General features: G+C 54.3%; 1 long non-coding RNA gene across 1 annotated transcript; it reads right to left on the bottom strand.

Annotated features, from left to right (window-relative positions):
- Positions 1–1,980: 1,980 nt before the first annotated feature.
- LOC117074569 lies at positions 1,981–6,409 on the bottom strand. Its single transcript, XR_004433623.1, has 3 exons — positions 6,319–6,409; positions 5,416–5,632; positions 1,981–3,155 (listed from the first exon to the last, which is right to left on the bottom strand). It is a non-coding gene; the product is annotated as an uncharacterized LOC117074569 (long non-coding RNA).
- Between the last annotated feature and the right edge of the window lie 1,283 nt (positions 6,410–7,692).

Below are 7,692 nucleotides of genomic sequence, written 5' to 3'. Positions count from 1 at the left end.
GCGGCCACCCAGCCTGGCTCCCTCACTTCCTGAAAGTGCAGAGACAGGGAACCACTTGCCCAAGGTCACACAGAGTTCCACCTGAGAGGACTGCAGCCTGGTCTCCTGGCACTCGGCCCAGTGCTCTCCAAATGGCCACAGGCTCTGGGCACCCAGGCAGACCCTGGCATGGACACCTCCCCTCTGGGGCCTCAGCAAAATTCCCAGCAAGCACCCTGGCCAGACAGAGCCAGATAGTGCCTGCCTGGACTCTGGGGAAAGATTTCCCAGGAGCGAACCCAGGAGAAGGGCTTGAAAAGTCCCCCCACCCGCCCACAAGGAATAAGCACCCCCACCTGCGAGGGTTCCCACTCTCCCAGATGCAGCGTTTCCCTCCAGCCTGCACACCCCTTGGAAGCTGCAGCCCTCCCTGCCAGAGACCCCCAGAGCCCCTCACCTCGTGCCTCCGCACGTCCTCCTCCCTGTCCTGGCCACTCCGCCAGGCCATCGAATGGGAGAGGGAAATTAAATCTGAGCCTTGATTTTGTGAGGAAAATAATGAAAGTGCACAAGGTGAAGTGAATCAAGAAAAATGACACAAAGTGACTGGTTAAAATAAATGTTATCAAAGAATCAGGGAGGGAGAGGCTCGGGTGAATGTCCACGTGGGGAAAGAGATAACAAATTTCACATCTTGTAATCAAAGCTCCATTTCTCTTCACGTGCAGTTACCAGGCTGTGAATGCTCAGGCCCAGCCAACCCTTCCAAAGCCAACAGCTCAAAGCCAGCAGCTCAGGGACCTTGCTGCAGAAACGCGGTCCCTCACAGATTCAGTGACTCCCAAGACACACTGGCCCCAATGAGCACCAGATCACAAAGGTGTGAGCTGGGCTTGTAAACACATGCAGGCGCTGGACCAGAAGCCCAACAGAAATGCATGCTGCCTCTCCTTCCTAATCCTTTCGAGCCACTTTTGCTGGGAATGTGCCATTTCCAGGAGGCTCTTCAGCTTGTCCGCTGAGCAGTGAGTCTTGTTAGAGGCAGCTGGGACACTGGTGAATCATAAGCCTGATTTGAAGGGACTGGATGTCCAGGCTCTGTGATTCCCAGACTCCTGCCACTTACAGCCCTGCTGTGAACTCCCTTCAGCTCAGAGCCTTCCCTGTAGATCCACCTTGCAGGCCTCGGGATGAGAATCTAAGTGAGGTGGCTTCTCCATCCCTTCTGCCTTCTTCCTGCCTGGGATGTGTATGCAGCACCCGGAAGCAGTGCAGCTGCTCTGCAGCCTTGAAGATGAAAGGCACCTGCTATGGAGGGCAGGACAAGGGAAGGGGCCTGGGTTGTGTCTCAGCTCTGCACCACTTTCCTCTGAACATCTTGTCACAAAGATTTAGGGACAGCAAAGAGGAAGGGAGACAGGACAGCCACGACATAAAGGTGACACCAACAGCAAGGAGGGAAAAGAGTCCGACACTTCAAAATGGTCTTCTGGGGTATGGAGCAAGAAGAAGCCACAGGGTTGGTTCTGTTTTCTGAGTGACTGATGCCTTATCATTCTTCGGGTCTCAGATCAAAACACTGGATTGGAAAAATGCACCCTGACAACCCCAGCTAAAACATCCACCATCACCCTCCCCACGACCCTGCACACTCTGTGAGGTGGGCAACCCTTCATCTCTCTCATCACTCCAGATGGATGGATGGATGGATGGATGGATGGATGGATGGATGTAGGGTGGATGACAGAAAGATGGACAAATGATGGATGGATGAATGGATGGAGGATGGATGAGAGAAGGATGGACAGATGACGGATGGATGGATGGATGGATGGTAGGTAGATGATGGATGGATGAGAGAAGGATGGACAGATGATGGATGGATGGATGGATGGATGGATGGATAGATGACATGGATGGTTTGGCTGTATCCCCACCCAAATCTCATCTTGAATTGTAGTTCCCATAATCCCCACATGTCATGGGAGGGACCCAGTGGGAGTTAATTGAATCATGGGGGAAGTTACCTTCATGCTGTTCTCGTGATAGTGAGCTCTCATGAGATCTGATGGTTTTATAAGAGGCTTTTTCCCCTTTGACTCAGCACTTTTTCTTGCTGCTGCCATATGAAAAAGGACATGTTTGCTTCCCCTTCCACTATGATTTTAAGTTTCCTGAGGGCTCCACAGCCATGCTGAACTGTGAGTCCACTAAACCTCTTGCCTTTATAAAGCACCCAGTCTCGGGTATGTCTTTATTAGCAGCGTGAGAACAGACTAACACAGATGAATTAATAAATGCCCAGGGATCTTCCTCGTGTACCACAGTGCCCTTCAAACACAAACTTGTTTAAATAAAATGTAGTGATTGTTTAATTTGGAGCAGCAAGGCAGAAAAATCTATCTGAACCATGAAGACTGTCTTGCACAGAGAGGAAGGCACCAGCAAACTCTCACACAGGTCAGACCAAACTTTGGCAAACTGCTGGTCCTGTCTGTGCCCGTTTCTCAACAGGGCTTCACAGCATGTTCCAGGGTGGCTGGTTGGCCTATAAAATCCAATGGTTTCGTGGCCAAATTAAAGAAGGCAATATTTTCCAAAGTCAACAGCTCAGAAAAGCTGATCACTCTGAGACTCCAAGGAATGGGAGCTTCTGGCTGCAAATCCTTGAAACACAAGAAAGAAATAGCTGCTGGACTCAGGGTGGGCTGGGGTTCTGGAAAGAGCTCCCCAGCATCCCTCCAGAGTGGGAAGCAATTGAGCTGAAGGTTGGTTCTGGGTGAGGGGGCCCTTCCGGGAGAGGTGGTGGAGACTACCTTCAGTTGTCAGGGGACCCAGAACTGCAGGATGGTGCTCCTGGCATGGCCTCCACTAGGCTGCAAGATGCACATGGCCCTTGTTACAGGCCAGGGCCGTGAGTCTCTGCCACAGGCACAGCCTTCCTGGGCAAATGCCTCCCCGATGGTGCATGGGAGAAACGGAACTTCACTACATAGATTAATAAAACATAAATATGGGCTTGGAAATCTAATAATAGCTGGTTTACATGCTAACAAGCCCTCCAAGCAGCAAGTTCAAGGTCTTTCCATGACCAAGCAGAGCACCGAGAGGGCCTGGGGCTCACGGCAGGGGAGCTCTTGTCTCTTGTTTTGTCACCCCGCTAGGTAGCCTTCACCCTACAAAACAGACACATGGATAACAAATGACATTTCTGCTAGGTGAATCTGATTTTCCTATGACATTCATAATTAAAAACAAGGACATGTTCTCATAGAGAAGAAAAACCCCACTGACGGTTAGCGGGAAGGGCTAAGGACTGGCCTCTTCTACAGCATGGTGAGTGAGCAGCGCCATGTGTGCTGCCAGGGCTGGGGGCAGCTCTGCACACCCAGTGGACAGCAGACACGTGTCCTGTAGCAGCTAGCCCTGGGCTGTGCCCCGGCGGGACCTCACGACATGTTTATTGAACTGGATTGGAGCAGCTGTCTTAGCAAGCCCTGCAAGCCTGTTTACAGTGCTCACCCTTTCTGACCTCATTACCCACCCACTCTGGTTCTCAAAACCCCTCCACTTTGACCTCCAGAGCCCACAGTCAGTCATCAGCAAAATCCCCTGTACCTCCAAGCACTCCTGTAGAGGGTCCCTTCACCCACTGGCTCCAGCAGAGCCCTGGCTCTCTCCCCCATGGTGCATGCCTCCCCGGCTGTGTCTTAGCTGGGGGCCGTTTTCCCTCCCACGGCCTCGGCCCACGGAGCTGAAGCTGGGTGGGTGGCCTTCTGCTTTTCACTGTGGCTTTCAGGCTACACTGGTGAGCTTCCGCTTGCTGTCTAACAAATGACCAAAAAACAGCGGCACTAAAGCTACACACCACAGCCACAGCGGTTCCTTCCCACAAATCTGTGGGTTCTCTGGGTGAATTTTCTGGTCCCTGCTGGTCCCAGTTGAGCTCTGTCACATGTCGTGCTCCCCAGGCTGGTGGGTTAGCGGCTGGATAATCTCGCTGGGCTTCCTCACCCGTTGTGCACCAGCAGACCATCGGCCAGGGCTCCCAGTTCTCCCCCGGGCAGCATCTCACCTTCTAGCAGGCTGGCTTGGGCCTATGCCCGTGGCAGCCTTAGGACCCCAGGTCCAGCAAAAGGACATGCCCCAGCAAACATGGGCTTTTCAGCCTTCGACTCTAAAGTCCTACCAGTCAAAGCGAGGTACGCGGCCAAGTCCAGAGTCTGTGCAGGACCCCCACCCACCAGGAGCAGAGACGCAAGACAGGAGAGCACTGGGGTCATTTTTACCAACAGTCTAGGCACAGACCCCATTCCCTCCCTCCACAGTCAAAGCCTCCTCTCTGAGTCCTATGTCAGTGGGCATGGTGGCCCCATCCCCTTTGCCAAGTCCCCCTCCAGCCCTGGTTCCTGGAAGGCTCAGCTTCTGTTGCTGATGCTCTGCCCCCACCCCACTCCCGCCCAGTCATGGGGAGTCTGAGTCCTCTCAGCCCCTCCTCCACCTCAGCCCTCACGGAGCATTGGCTGAGCTCCTCCCTCATGGCTATGTGATGTCAGACACCCTCACAACTGCGGCTGCCATCCTCCAAGCCCTCCCTGGGCCACGCCAACTGCAGCAGCCCTTCCCTGCAACCCCCCTGGCCCTCCCTGCACTCCTGCCACCGACTCCCACCCTCCAACAGCTCCTAGGCCGCCCTCGCCTTTGCTTCATCTTCAGAGGCTTCCTTGCAAGACCCTCACGTCTTGTTGTTTTGGCATCCTGCAAAGCCCCCGTGCCAGGGACAGCCGCCCGTCCCCCTACTCGCAGCACCCGCATCCTTCGGCTCAATGAGGATGAGGAACAGCTCATGCCATCAGCCTCGCTTTACACTCAGCCCACGCATTTCAAGGGGGCCCCTCATCCTCCCTGCTGGCCCGGCCCCCAGCCCCTCCACACACTGGTCTCCTGGGTGGTGGCATCATGTCACTGCCTCAAATGGGAGCTTCCAGGAGTTTCCACAACCCACCTCGGTGCCCGTGCCCTCTACCTTCTCCCTTGTCACCCCAGGGGCCGGTCCAGGCCCCTCTCCAGCGCCAGCCCTCCCCCTGTGCACTAAGTTCACCCCTTTGTCCCTGCCCAGGCCATCACCCCAGCAAGCCAGCTTCCGTCTGCTCCCTCCTGGGATAGTCCCTCTGCCACGCCATCCCCAACAACACATGAAACTCACCTGCCGCTGTATTTCCCCTTAACCAACAAGCACACAGAACACAATGCACAAGGCACAGCTCTCTTCTGGCTTCCCCCACTCCCCCACTCCCCTCCACAGAGAAACGGCTCATAAGAGCCATCCACACCCATGATCTCCACTCCCTCTCCCGCCACTGTCTCTTGAGTCTGCTCACTCTGAGCATGACCTCCACACTGCCACCTAACTTCTTAGCCAAGGTCGTCAGTTACCTCCACGCTGCTGACCAGGGTGGCCCACGCCAGGTTCTCAGCAGCAGCCCGCGGCCGCGTGATGGCTCCTGCCTGCTGGGCGTGCTTTTGTGGCCTGTCCTCCAGGATGTCACACCCTTCTGCTTCGCCATGCACTTCTCTGGTCACTCCTTTGCTCAGGATCACTGTGTGGCCACAGGTGGGTCCTGCACAGTTCCAGGGAGGTGATTCTCATGACCTGCAAGGTGAATGGTGACCCGTAGTCAGGGGACGTGGCTGCTTTGCCGCTGTGGATTCCACTCCTCCCCTGCCTCCTAACAGTGGGGCCCAGGTTTTCATTCTGGGATCTCTCCCTCTCTCTGCCCACTCACCCGCTGGTGAGTGCATCCAGCCTCAGCCCTACACTCAAATCTCCTGAATGCATGTTCTCTGTCTGTGATCTTTCCTCCAAATGTCAGGTCCACTTTTCCTAGAGATTCCCCAGTAGCGCCACTGGGATGTCCAATAAGCATTGCATATTACCATATCCAAATCCACATTCTCCAGAGCTGCCCCCAGCCATCTCTCAGCTCAGCGAGGACTCCATCTTCCAGGCCCTCCAGCCCAAAACAACGAAATCAGATCATGTTACTCCTCTGCTCAAAACCCTCACATGGCTTCTGGCTCACACAGAGCAAGAGCCAACATCACCAGAGCCGCCCTCCAGGCCCTCGGAATGTGGCTTCAGCATCCCTTGCTGTCCTCTCCCCAAGTCCGCTCCGGCCTTCTGGCCTCCTGTCTGCACCTGGAGCCTGGCCATGTGTTTCTGCCCATATTCATTTATTCTCACACTGCAATAAAGATACCAACCGAGACTGGTAATTTATAAAAGAAAGATGCCTAACTGACAGTTCTGCAAGGCTGAGGAGGCCTCAGGAAACTTACAATCGTGGCAGAAGGCAAAGAAGCAGCAAGCACCTTCTCCACAACGCAGCAGGAAAGCCCGAAGAGCCCCAGGGCAACCGCCATTTATAAAACCATGAGATCTCGTGAGAACTCACTCGTTATCACGAGAACAGCACGGGGGAAACGGCCCCTGTGGTCCAATCACCTTCCACCACTCCCTCCCTCCACCCGCGGGGATGATGGGGATTACAATTGGAGATGAGATTCAGGTGGGGACGCAGCCGCACCCTCTCAGTGCCTCAGGACACTTGCACTTGCTGTGCGTCTGGCTGGAGTACTCTTTCCCCGCTGTCTGCAGGGCTCCTCCCTCCCCTCCTCCAGGTCTGCACCTGTTCCTTGCCCTCTCGGGAGGCCTTCCCTGGTCACCTGCTTCCAATCAGGGCTCTCCTCTCCGTTTGCCTCCTCCCTTACGCCTTCTCCACAGTACTCAGCCTCAAACAGAAACATGTTTTACGTTTTAAAATACTGTTGTTGCCTCCACTGGCATGCCAGCTCCACGAGGGCAGGGCTTTGTCTGTTTTGCTGACCATGATACCCTAGACAGCCGTGCCTAGCACCCAGTAAGCGCTCAGTAAATCTTTTTGAGTGAATAATTAACATCTAAATGAAGACTCATGCTAAAACCACAGCGGTAGCATCCCTCCCGTCCCCAGGGCAGCCATCTCTCCAGGTGCTGCGGGTCATCTGCCTTAACCACCTCTTCTCTTCTAGCAGGCTTCCCCTCATAATCCTGGGAGCAGCCCCGGCTACCAAAGGCATCTAGCACTGAGCCCCCAGGGTAAACCCTGGAGTGTCTGTCAGTACCCCAGCAAGGATGCCAAGCCTTAAAGGAGAGCCCTAGAACTATTCCTGCCCTGGGAGTCTGGGCCTGGGGGAGTGTGTCTGTGGGCATGCCTGTGTGTGTCCATTCATGTATGTGCATGTATGTGGTTGCACATGTGTGCATGTTTGTACATGTGTCCTGTGAGTGTGTGCCTGTACATCTGTGCATATGTGCATATATGTGTGCACTATATAAGCATGTGCATGCTTATGTGTGTGAGCACGCATGTATGTGCATGTGTGGTTGTGCATGTGTGTACCTGTGTGCCATGTGTGTATGCTTATTGTGTGTGCACATGCATGTATGTGCATATGTGTACATGTGTGCATACATGTGTGCCCCACATAAGTGTATGTGTGCTTATGTGTGCATGAATGTATGTCTGTGCATGTGGTTGTGCATGTGTGTACATGTGTGCCCTGCATCAGTGTGTGCCTGCTTATGCATGTGTGCACATGCACATATAAGCATGTGTGTGGTGGCGCATGTGTGTGTACATGTATGCCCTGGGTGAGTGTGTGCATGCTTAT

This window comes from Trachypithecus francoisi, unplaced genomic scaffold (assembly GCF_009764315.1).
Source record: "Trachypithecus francoisi isolate TF-2019V2 unplaced genomic scaffold, Tfra_2.0 Contig01621, whole genome shotgun sequence".
Classification (NCBI taxonomy): Eukaryota; Metazoa; Chordata; class Mammalia; order Primates; family Cercopithecidae; genus Trachypithecus; species Trachypithecus francoisi.
This window is presented reverse-complemented; position numbering and strand designations above follow the sequence as displayed.